The 13134-nt window shown below is 44.8% G+C and overlaps 1 protein-coding gene and 1 long non-coding RNA gene across 5 annotated transcripts in view; both read right to left on the minus strand.

Annotated features, from left to right (window-relative positions):
* Nucleotides 1–10723, minus strand: part of LOC109473712 (cysteine-rich secretory protein LCCL domain-containing 2-like) — a 39129-nt gene extending 28406 nt beyond the window's left edge. For 2 of the 4 annotated variants that reach the window (XM_019773693.1, XM_019773694.1), the window contains exons 1-2: nt 10576–10723; nt 9360–9491 (exon numbers count right to left, since the gene is read on the minus strand). The gene's annotated coding sequence lies outside the window, so the exon portion shown is untranslated. Of the gene's footprint in view, nt 1–45; nt 290–9359; nt 9492–9967; nt 9986–10575 lie in introns of those variants that run through there. The other 2 variants (XM_019773696.1, XM_019773697.1) reach the window with 2 other exon arrangements.
* Nucleotides 10724–11311: 588 nt separating this feature from the next.
* The window catches only part of LOC109473715, a 5718-nt gene continuing 3895 nt past the window's right edge, over nt 11312–13134 (minus strand). The window contains exon 2 of the long non-coding RNA XR_002140445.1: nt 11312–12608. This is a non-coding gene — a long non-coding RNA (uncharacterized LOC109473715). The remainder of the gene's footprint in view (nt 12609–13134) is intronic.

Below are 13134 nucleotides of genomic sequence, written 5' to 3' on the forward strand. Positions count from 1 at the left end.
TTGTAACCCCGTAACTCCTCATAGACCAAGAAAAGACAACCTTACCCGATAAGAGGTAGCTGAATCCGAGAAATCCTTGGGAAACGGGAAGCACAAATCTCTCCGGGAAGCAGAGTGCAGACACGTTCAGGGGAAGGCACGTTCAAACTGCAGCTTCCGTCCCAACTCCGTACGTAAGAGGCGGACGGTGCGTCAGTTCTCCCGACGTCGGTGACGCGAGCCTATGCGTCCTAGCTGAGGTGCTAGGGATCTAAAGCCGGGCCTGCCGGCGCTTCTGTGTCTGTCTTTCTGGCTGAAGTGTAATGTGGCCAAAGAGAGCGTCCTTGCCAAGAACCTATCGCCCGTTAATTGGCTACAGGCCGCCGCTGGGAGTCAAGTCAGCCAATCAAACATCAGCCAGACCTGCGAGACAAGACCGCAGATTCGGGTTCTATTGAAAGTGCAAATCCTGCTCTGTTTATATCGACACTAAGACCTCATGTACTTTACCGTCTCGGTGGCAAGTTTTGGGGGGTTGCTTTGTGCTCCTCGGCCTTGAAAAGTGTTTCCTGGGAAATGCCTGGCTGTTACGACTGACAGCTTCTGTTTCTTTCTTGGGGGCACGGTCTCGTCTGAAGTTGTCGTTTGCCATACATCACCCACTGATTAGCAACCTCCAATACAGAACGAAAACAACCGTTGGTTACATTTGCCTATTTTCATATCACCTAATTTTAAAAGGCGTAAAAGACGAATACACGCTAAACAACGAACCGTTCTCTCGTGTGTATGATCCGGATGGTCTCATCCCGGTAGTGCTGGAGTTGTGTCCTGACTACCGCCCGACAGGTGGCCTACAAAGTGCCGTTACGGGAGCCTGCCGTCGTCAAACATCATACCAGTAAGCCGGTCAAGGTCTCGGCCTCCCAGCTAAATGTAGTTCAGCCACATCAACAGTGAGGTGAGGTGACACGTCGCAATGTCCCGCTAGGCTTACTTAGACGCAGCCTTGACCGTTAACACGCGTTTTGGCCAGGGCTCAAATTGTTTCGAAGAAAATAGAAGAATGCTTTCCTCATCTGCATTGAACAAAACAACTTGCACGGGCAAAACAAACATGCTGACATTGAGTGAAAGAAGAAATTCTTAAATAAGTGTATAGAAAGCCAAAGACGGAAGCTTCAGACAGAACCCTACTCGATTGTACCATGGAGCTACATCTCTTTTATAGCTCCATGATTGTACAAAAGGTTCAGCCCAGTCCATAGATTCCTCCATAATACTGGATAAATTGAGAGTGAACTCCGCGGACCGTGCCAACAATATTGTTCAACACCAGAGGGTGAGAAGGGGGTCATAGTGAGGTATGAAGACATGCTTCTCTCGTAAACAGCTTATCCGGGGCACGATCTGTCTGAGTACATGTAGATCACGCCAGTCTTATCGAAAGGCGAGAAAATCCGTACTTCTGCATGCCTTTTCGTTCCCTACAGTGGAAACATACGCAGGCCTCTTAGTTATTTGTCCCTTAAGCTTTTCTTCTCGGTTCTGCTTTCCATTTATTCTCTTGTGCCGATGGAGAAAGGACAAGGTTGGTGAACACAAGCCATTTTCTTTATTTATGGATGGTTAGCAACCGTGATCGGGTCAGCTATAGATAGCCGCGTAGAAGGGAAGACTACAAGAGTCCATTTCTAAAACGTCTGGTCAGTGTGTGTGTCCGGTCAGCATCCCACAAGTTAAATAAACAACGACTTGATGTCGGCCAAAGGATGCTGTAGACGTGCATTCTCGGCGATTTTCACTGGAAATGTCACTAGGCGCAACTTATGTTGGGAATCCTCACTTTCAAAGTAGTAACCGAGCTGTGAATGCCATGTGTTCGAGTACAACAGAAGTCACTTTGTTACTGTCGAAATTTCGGGTACATCAGAAGGGAGGAAGGTGTAAGGGATGTACAGAAAACGACAAATGATCAAAGAAGCTCAGCTTTCTCTGTAAACACAAACACCACTAATCGTTTCGTTTCTACAATGTTTGTAAATAGTTGTGAGGAAGAATCCGTGACCAGGTAAACAAATGGCAGGCGGTGGCAGCTAGGTCTAGGGGGATGAATGACTCTTGGTGGAGATTTCTGAGAAAAGGGTAAATGAAAGCAGACCAGACCTTGGCAGAAGCCCACGAAAAGTACGGATAGGCTCTGAGAAGTGACAAAAACGATCACGTATGGCAAGGACAGAGTTAGAACACCTGTAGTGCGTAATGCTTTTAAATCTTATTTTCTGAAAAAAAAAATCGAAAATGCTAAAATAAAAGTGACATTTATTACTCGTATATATTTCGCAAAGAACCTCCATATGGATCATAGTGTATCCCTGTAGTCGTTGGCGTGCAAGTCATTGGCAAGACCGGGTTAGTCAAGGCAGAGCTGGTTACTTGTGCCTGGAGCGTTCCTTTTAAATAGGACTGATTTACAACCTGTATGTTTGGCGTTCCGGTTTGAACACAAGCGAGACGTTAAAATAACTTACCAAGTGGCGACAGTTAAGACGAATTAAGACGAATAGGTTGGGCAGTCGTCTCGAAATCCAGCCTTAGGATTGGGTAAGAAAACAAGGGGAAAATTGATGTGAAGGGAAATTTATTAGTCTCAGCCAGACGTTTTTAAACACTATCTTCATTTCGTCCTCAACTTTGGTCTGGGATGATCAACGCAATCCTTTACAGTTTATTTGTGACTTTAATCAATATGTACATCAATGATCCATACTGGAAAACTGGCCAAGACAGAGACAAGCTGACCACACCACACTGCCAGTATAAACGCGCGGTTGATAACATTGCATTAAATTGTTGGCTGCCAGTATTCGTGACAAAATAAATGACATCGCTGACTGTCCTAGCCGAAGGACAGCCCTTTACATGATCCTATGAATCACCCTGATACGCTTGTTGTCTGCTGGACGCACGCAAACTTCCCACGTTACCGTCAAAGGGCACGGCACTAGTCCCGGTATTTTGGTAAAAGTGATCCAAACATACTCAGCCTGCGGCCGCCTTACATAACGGTTGCCTGGTAGTAAAGCCGCACATGTCGTACAGGACCTGTGTACGCTAGTTGAGTTTGACAAGAGGATAGCGTCTTCTCCTCCTGATGTACACGTACTGTGCAGACATGTACCGGCGCTTATTGCAGCCAGCTGGCACGCAAACTAGGACTCTCTCTCGGTCTACTGGTACGGATGGTCACCACGTGGAGTACACGATGCGACACTCATAACCTATTGTGCGTATGGAATCACGATATAATCTCACTTTCATGTACACATAGAACCTTTGAGACGCCATCATACGTGCCCAAACGATGGGTACTTGGTGGTTGAATGACGGGACGAGGCGGACGGGGTAGCGCCACGGTGGTAACACTTATTCCACTTTATCATACTTATGATGATAACAAATGTTGCTAGTACTAAAAATTATCAGAATGAGCTTTAAATGTAACGCATGAAAAGAATTATGTCCTGGAGGTATTGCCTAAATGATTTTGTTCGTGAAATCAGTCCATCCATACACACGTGTATAGCGGTTCGCAGATGGCCCACTCATCGCAACTTGGACGGCGCCATCTCAATGAAGACCTTTGTTTGATATTGTTCATGTCTGTATGCAAGCTGTGAAGCGTTTTTTGCACAGCCAGCAGTACTTTAAAAGCTTTGATGATCAGCGTCTGTCCTCTCTTGAAATGTCTTCCATGCCGTCGCCCAATGGCTTTCAAAAGCGGGTTAAGACAAGGTTTGGCTACCGCTTGAAAGGAAGACATGAAAAGTTGTGACAGATGACTTTTGCCTGTAGTGTGACTGTAAACAACTGGATCTATTGTACACAGATATCAGAAATGAGGGAACAGGAACTATATTGACATTTCTGTACACTGTTCGCCATTCGGTTAACTCCCCTCCTTTCACAAGGATCATGGACACAATTAGATGGGAAAGCCACAGTCGGGGCGATACTTAAAAACGTTGATATTAAACCACAAAGCGACGCAGATGGCACCTTAATTTGACAAAATATACAGAAAGGATCACCCCTATCCTGTAACACCCGCCTCCCTGGCAGAGGTTCAGAGCCGGTCACGGTTTACGTCACGTGGACGCCTTAAATATTTGGACAAGGCAAGCAGCTTCACGACGGATAAAGGCAAACGCAGAAAAAGGTCATAGGGGAAATGTCTACTTACGGTGCTGTACTGTATGTTAGCAAGGAAGTTTTGCTCCAATATAATCCGACATCTACAACGCATAGGTTTCCAAAATGTATATCCAATTAACCGTAGAAACATTAATTCACCATTGCAACGTTTTGTTACCATATTTATGAGGTACATGTCTAGATCTCAAGAGAGGCCAAGCCAAAAGAAAATAATCTAGATGCAGAGTCAAAGTCTGGTTCAAAGGATGATGTGTTTTCGTTTGGAGAATTAGCTTTAATATCTGGAACCTGGCACTAAAGGGTACATAGTATTGAAAACTCCAGATCAAAGATTATAGGTGAGTTAGAACACAACTACACGTATCCCTAGACCACGCACAGAGCTCAGCTTCGAATGCTGACAGCTCTTTGTTTTGTTACGATGAATTTAGCGAAGTTGGACCGAAGGCTGTACACACGAGAGGGATGTTCAGCACCATGGACAGAGACCGTTGACAAGCCACCCTCCTCCCTCCTACGCAACAGACGTCCGGACAGCTTCGTCCCATCTTGAGCTGATTTTTCCCATTTGTCGTTGTGTTTAACCCATTAAGAAAATTTACCACGTCCTTGAAAAAGCCATGTCTGACAGCCGCGTCCAAGGTCAACGCATGAGCCTTCTCTCCCCGCCTGCGCCCCTTGATGTTCTTTCCAAACCATACACACAGCACTCTAATTTACAACCGTTAGGTTCGGGTTTACCAAGGCCTTCAGATAATGTATAAGGGTGCACGTACGTAAGTGACCTTCTTTCCAAACTGAGAGCTCCAAAATCGTAAATCTGCCCATCCAGACCTGGACTCATGTCGGACAGTTCGCCCACACGGCACAGTAGAAGCTTCTGCTAGTTTATTTATATGCTTCCATACGTAATGTCATCTGGCGTCTATAGGTGAATATTTATAGATAATTAGAGCTTCTAGAGCATCATCAGACTGCATATAATCTTAATTCTATTTACTGAAGTTTCTCGCAGGTTTAAAGAAGACAAAAAAAATCACCGAGTTCATGTACGTTTCAGGTTCTGTCATTCTGTGCCAATCAGCTACAAGTGATGTTTGCGATACTAGAGCTCGTGGTAATCTTGTATGTGTAAAATAGTCACGTGCGACCGGAGCCCCGTCACACAACACGTGAGTACACGTGCAGGAGTTACGGCGTTCCGATCACTTCCGTCGACCCAATGTCTGGCGATCATGCCTTGCTCTGCTGCCGTCTTACTTCTGACATTTCGAATGCTCTTCGCAGCCCAAACGTTTACTCATGCGGGCTTCTCACGTAAATATTGATGCGTCAAACTAAACACTCGCGCCCGCAGAGTCTGGTTCCCGCGGCCCCTCCTCACGCCTCGGCTTGGTGTTTTCCATACCACGGTACTTTCACTCACGTCTACAGGGAGGTGAAAGGATATCATCACGGCTTTGGCGTAGTAGGCTATTTTCGCCCGCATCCAAGTGGGATAAAGGCGAAACGACTCTGAAAACAAAAGTGTGCATTGAAGTCTAAGAACTAGGGACTTGTATCATGGTAGAGAAGTTTACAAGTTTACATGCTTACAAGTCTGCTGATAATAGATTTGTACGGTGATAGCTAAGACGCATACACTCATCGCTTGCTGTGAGCTTCATGTGGCTAGCCACCCCCACCCCCCCTTCACGCCCACGCCACGTGTCCTGCTGTGACTGTGGGTAGAATCACGATGGGCAGTTCATCGTACTCCGCACGAACGTCTCCATCACGTAATATAAATATTTCTGTCTTTTCTTCCGACCCTATTAACCGTTTATGTTCAGTACGTGTCGGCCTGATTGAATCACCGGAGGAGGCAAGACCTTACAGAACAGGGCAGGGCTAAACTTCCTGGCCCGGCCTTCCTTGACCATAATAAACCGACGAGAATGTGAGATGACTACAAGCCACAGGTGTCCATTCTGCTGGGGATGGGAAGGAAATGATATTGGTCCAGCCGATTCACAAGCCTTCCTAGTGTGTAACATATACCGCTACATTGGAGGTGACAGAATCAGGTGAATGTACATTTATAATAATTGGACAGGGCAGCGATGCCGCGGGCGGCGGACATTGAGGCTTCAGGGGCGTGGTAGTCTGGCACGAGAGCAGTCAGGTTAATCCGTCCTGTAATCCTGGGGACGAGAGGAGCCATGGAGGGTGAGGATGTTTAGTGAAACATCATGTTATCAAGATGCTGGAAAGATACCTCTTACTGGGTTATATACTAGTCCAGTTCGCTTGTCCAGTTCTGTTATTTACAAATGTTGGAGATAACTCAATGCGAAACGTCGCGTTTTCATTGGGCGAGAAGCACTATAGACAGTACAGATGAAGCCTCCTGTCATTGCAATCCACGAAAACGTTTATTCTGAGCTGCAGCGTTGTAAATAGAGTGAAAGACACGTGCATCAAGTTCGCCAGAAAAATCCAAGGCTTACTCTGCCTCAAGGCTTCAAAATAATGATATCTTGGAATCACCAATGCAGTGAATAAGTAAAGACACAGGTGACTCATCCCGATGACATTTCCCCCGTGACCAGGGAGACTCTCTCATCTAAGCGGCGAAAATTCCTCGCCTCAAGCGACCGTCCCTGCATCTCCTGCCAACTGACCCATCCCACAAACAACATGCCCAAACATTTCGCCACATCCACGTACGAGTATTTCCGCCCTACTTACGGGGTATCTGTGTCGACGCCCTCCGGCCTGGCAACAAGTGTCAATGACCCCGTGCCCCACAGTGGGATGAATTGAGCCTGCAGTACTCTGGATTACCGCAAGTTTTATTGGCAACGGTGGTTAGGTTCGAGAGTAAAGCGCGCTATTTATCACTTCCAGTTGATGAAAGATTCTGGACATCTAGTACCATTAGTGGACGTCTGAAACTGTTAGTTACAAATTCTTCGAATAGGAGCAAGACGTCGACGCAACGCTGTTCTTAGAAAAAGCTTCATCTGAAATCAGGACAACTTATACAGGTGGAAGGCTATATGGGCATAAACTACTAGTACCATGTCTAGGTATTAGGATATCGTAAGTGATACTAATATTTCTGACGCCAAAGTGCTGGCGGAAGTGGCATGTACTACAGATCGCGTCGACTATGATGAACATTGTGTTACTCAAGCAAACGTTAGTGGTGGAGATTGTTATCCTCTACTGATTGGTACCCACTCCCCAGTCTGCATCTACTGTTCAAACACTCCCAAATTAGCACCATCCTCCCTCTACAGGACTTTCTAAGGGCGGGAGCAAAGTGTAAATAAAGCAGCTTTTCACAGAGGGATGTTCACGATATTGCAGCACATTGCAGAACTCCTGGACGTTAGTGGAGCTGTTTACCATGTTCTGTGAACAACGTTTGAGAATACCTAACGCTGGGCAAAGGCGTCCATGGCCGTGCTTAGTACAGCTGGGCACGGATCGCTCAAAGGCAGGTTCACAAATGAACACTTGTGTGGAGCTCGGCACGGCCTTGTCGCCGGGATGACGTATGGACGCAGTGTCACCCCAGTCATCTCGTGTCTGTCATGTTTGTCTGGGTCGTCTGCAGGGGCACGGGATAAGACGGGCCGCTCAATCACACCACCACTGCCGGGACCCACACACTCGACCCCCTGTCCTTAAAATCCAAATTTAGCTCGCAGGTGCGGGGCTAGTCACGTGATGTCGGGAGGACGGTCACCTTGGCCCTTCTTGTGGGGACTGTAAGGCCTCAGAGGTTCCCAATGGTTTACATACATATTTGTAGGAGTAATCCTTTCCACTGCCACAGTAACTTTTATCCCTACTTTATGCCCTCACTTCATCTCCAATTTTAACGGAAGGTGGAAGTTCACCAACAGTGCAAAGGGATGATCATTGAAGTTGCGATACTCATCAAGTTCATTATGGTATTCTGTTGATCGAAAGATCTGTTCTTTTGAATCTTGAATAGAAATTTCCACTTTCAATGCGTTGCACCCTTCTGTCATACCCCTTTCAATGGAGACTTTTTCCGTGTTGTCTTTTAGCAGAAAGGGGGCTTTAGTGTACAATTTTTTGACAGGTCGAGAAACAATAACAGACAGTGCGTCATATCGCCCGATAAGTCATTGAGGTTGGTTGCGAAATGTCGTGGTCTTCCTCGAGCTTTGATTAAGGGCAAGTCAGTGGTCTCCCCGCAACCTCTCACTCGTCTGTTACAACAATCTTGCCTGTACCCCACTGCCCGTCTCCCCACGCGTTTATCGGTACTTGTAAGCCAGGCTCATGCCGAAAGGATGAGTGGCCGTGTATCTCCTGACCCTCCGCCACCGCGCTGGGCATCAGTATTGACGCGAGATGTTTAACACACCACATGGTGGCATTTGGGCACTGGGTACAGATCGCCAACGTTAGAAAATCAAAGGCAAAGATGAAACACCAGTGAGAGCTGTGGATCCGTAGAAAGTAAGACACTGAAAGTGTTATCTGTAGCAGCAGTATGTGAACTCACGAAAGCAAACTCTGTAAAAGGCACTCAGCCCACGGTGGCACTGGACAAACCTGGCTGAAATATTTGATGCTAAGCATAATTTCCTTTCCTTCACTCTTCTTATCATTCTCTCCTGCTTCAGGCGACTCATGTCGTCGTCAAACCTGTCACCACGGGTGTAGACAGTCTTGTTCGAGAAGTGAAATAATGTAAGAGCGAATACTAAAAGCATTAATTGGTATGATCGTGACAAAACATATGTACACCGACTTACGTTAGTTGATACCATTACCGAAATTAATGTTTTACCACTTGGACTGGAAACGACAATGATCCGGCTCATAACCACCCGTGTACACAGTTAGTACTGTACAAATAAGCTCAGTAGAAACCGAACATCATCAGGTAGAGATCTAGACCTTTGGCCGTTTCTTGAACTTTCTTCCTTTCCATCTTGTACGCTCAAGTCAATTAATGTGTCTTGAGTATGAAAACGCATAGCTGTAATCTCCGATGTGCCACTGATCATTCAAGTTACTTCAATATGTATTTCTAAATTTCAAGGAATCTCAAAGTATCCCATATAATCCAAAGGGCTTACAATGTGTACAATAACCTCAAAGATGCAATGATAAAAGAAAGATAACTTCTCACTTACAAAATGTGCAGATCCAGCGGTGCGGTGCGACGATGTTGCTCCCCGAATGGTGATGCCGGCCGGCTCGTCTGTGAGATCAGCTCGCGATGACTTCCTCCCTGCGGCCGCTCCGGTGAAAGCGGGTACTTGAGTCTGTTGAACAGGGACAATGTTGTTTCTGTATCAACCCCACGTATGTCAACAAGAGCGCAGTGTCGCGGCTAGACCTCTCTCTCACCGCTGGTGCAGAATAATACAACTTTCTCTTTCACTGCGTTTCACGACAAAGGTCCCAGGGAGTTGGACAAGTTGGTCTATTCGGCAATCTTTGAAGAGCTGTGAGTGAGCCGGGTGTTTGCGGTTCGATTAAGCCATCTCGGGCCGTTTTACTGGTCTAATCTGCCGCCAAAACTAACACACCTGGTCACACTGGGGAGGATGGCCGTCAAATATTGGCGTAAGGGCAGCTTTGTGCAATGATAATGTCAGCCTTGTTCTAGTGGTAGGGGTTCACTAGGAGGACATCAGGATCCTTGGTGTGGGGTGTCTTTTACCAAACAAGACTTTGGTAAAGAGGCAGGTGTTCATGCGTAAAATCAAATGTGTAAACCGAAATTTACGTGTATTACCTTCTAAAACCGTGCAGGTACTTCGTAATACGTTATCGTCATTCTTCAAATATCAGGGGCGACGACAGGAGCGCCCCCTGTCTGTGGACTGGGAACACCAGGCCATGCCCTCAGAAGACTCCCAGGTTTCACATTGCGTATGTTTGACCAAACCTGTAAGTATCTTTTCTGAGAGCGAAAGGCACGATGAATTACAATACATTTCCCACGTTAGATGCTATCCAACACCTCCGAATGCATCACAATTTTACCAAGTACCTGAGTGTACGGCTGGGGGGTTAGGGGAGATTGGGTGCCTACCAACGACACCTAGCGTTCCTGAAAGTAACTACATAATGTGAAATGAATGGGCTAACAATTAGTGGAACATTCACACCGCCACATCCACCCTCAGGTGATGGAGAGATAATAAGTGCGGAAAAAGGTCCCCATCCCTGTCCCGGTGCAAATGCTATTCCCGAGCCTTACAGAGAAGGGTGGGAGGAAAGAAAGGCCACCATAGAGGTTTCTACATCCATGATCACACCTTACTCTTACTACTCTTTCTACACCACCCCTTCCCATCTGTCACTTCCACCTCACGCATATTTCTCCCAACCCTAGCTTACCTCCTCCCCCCGATGACTGCGTATCTGTGCCGTCTACTCTCCCTCGTGTTCCTTTATAGAGGTTTTTCACATGCGCCATGTTGAATTACAGTGTACAATGTATGTCTGTTAAACATGACAACATGCTGCTACCCGCCAACACCTGGTCGCCGGGATTCATATGATAATTATTGTTACGCCCCCTCATTAGCATACGTACCTGTTACTCTAACTCCTCTGATTGGTCCTTTTACAAAATTGAGTTAATTTGCCACCTGTCAGTGGCGCTGTCAATAGCTTTACACGTGCCTAAAGTTCCTGGTTATACGATCTTCGGATGATGTCTTGTTCCTTCAAACGTATCTAACAAAGTAGTTCCCTCGCTGTTGGCCGCCAACAGCAGCCATTCAGGTTGTAAATATGAGGTGAACTTGGCAGACTTGTAGTCTGCAACCTTGGTCAATGTTTGTTAATTATCTGTCACGTTATGGGTTACATTTTCACATTTGTAACGTAAGTACTTGAATTCTAAACCTCCTTGAATTCACTTACATCTTCTGGGTATTGAAATTATATCCTTGCATCCATGTTAAACTTATGAGTATACTAACCACCAACTCACCAAATTAAGCTTACCTACCACCTACCAAACCTTCTTACTGCCATAAATATCCCAACCCAATTCAAGGCCACCTGCCAACTTAACTACTAGTACTTGAGTGAAGTACTGGTTAAATCAAGACAAGTAACGGCATCATTTGGTACAAAACTGTTTTAGGTTTAATGTGAATATAGCAGGAAAGGGATATAGCAAAATATACAAGAGCAAGAATTGGCATTTACATAGGCAGTTTAACCACAATGCCGAGCTATTCCTTACTGTGATACAATAACAGAAAAACCACCAGACCTTTTGTTTTTCATCTCCTGTCATACAAAATGGCTCAATGTTAGAGGGACAGTGCTGCTAATCAATACTAGGACTGACTCACAGTCTTCTGAATCTTAAAAATCATTTGGTGCTGTTTACATCTCACAAGGGAGAAACTGACAGTACATGAAATAAACATCATATTGAGCATCCATGTTCTTGGCTGGTTGTTCCATTTCTTCTATTTTACAGTGAAGTCTGCTTTGATGAAAAACAAGAGGCTTTTTCTGGACAGTGATCATAGCTTGGTGGACCAAGATTCAAGTTTACATTCCATGTACATGATATTGTATACTTGAGTAGTCAGACAACAGAACAACTATATTCATCAGCGTCATAGGCTATAGCTGAAGGGACTGACCATTGCTTCAGTGCTATACTATGCAATGTCACCCACAGCCTTGATAAAAGAAAAGATTTAACAGCTTTAAACCCAATTGCATTGCTCGGTTGGCTGGTGTGTCAGTTGAATAAGAATATTTGGTTAAGGAAAAGGTGTCATCATACTGTTACATGTATTTTCAAGTAGTTTCTATTTATGTTGAAGTTTTGGAGGGCCATATGTTCCCTTTACCATAAACCTAGATGTTATTTTGTCTCTTCTGCCATGCATAACAAATCTTGATGTCACTGCCAAACTCTAACCTCATTAATAGATTATTCAAGAAACTAAAATGAAGCTAAAAATAAAAAAGAAATTCTCTGGCCACTGACACGTTTAGCTGCCATCACAAAACCATTTCTAGAAGCTTTACATCATCAGTCCCACTTCTCAGTTAGGTCTGTTACTTACAACAGTGAAACAAAGGCATGTATGGCTACATCGTACATACATGAAGTTTCTCGTTTACATACATACATACTTGTATGCTGGCTCTCAAGGTAACTTTACTGTTTGACTCTGAATCCATGGTGTGGACAGTTCCCAAGATTGCCATTACCCAGCTAGTGGTGTTTATATGCAAGATTTTTACAGTACCAGTTATATGCAACTGTGCAACTGTTACAACAACTTTCGCCATATCAATCATACAAGACATATCAATGCAAATAATGAAATCTTATTGTTTAGCTTGATCCATATGATGCATACTTAGAGTCTACCTCACCTTATTCACAAAACCTTTGGGTACATATGTGCTGACTTCATTGTCGTTACCAAGATTGTTTTAATGTAAAGTGATAACACATAACACTGCCATCTTAGCAAGAAAAGATATATGGTTGAGTGCTTTGTCAATCAATGAACTCAACAGTGCAGTATTTTTAAATGTCAATCTTATATTACCCTCTCCACAAGTACACCACAGTGGCATCTCCAGTATAGTAATGCTTTTTGTGTTTGTCCTGTCACTGAATAAGTGTTGCCAATTGCCATGAATGGTTGGACTTTTGAGAGTTTGTATAGTGTATTACTGACAAACAAAAAATCTTCATCATAATTTGTGTTTACCTTTTTTTGGTGTCACACACACAAAGGTTTACCATTTCCATGATTCAACAATAGTGGAAATTAGCATCCCAATGGCTATCAGGTGCTGGCTTTTGTGTGACAATTTCAGTACTGAAAACATTACAACCCATTTTAACTACAGTTTTACATCATAATTATTGAAAGACTGCTTTGAGCAGGGTTACAAATACATTTG

Source organism: Branchiostoma belcheri, unplaced genomic scaffold (genome assembly GCF_001625305.1).
Source record: "Branchiostoma belcheri isolate BF01 breed outbred unplaced genomic scaffold, Haploidv18h27 scaffold3, whole genome shotgun sequence".
In the NCBI taxonomy this organism is placed as follows: Eukaryota; Metazoa; Chordata; class Leptocardii; order Amphioxiformes; family Branchiostomatidae; genus Branchiostoma; species Branchiostoma belcheri.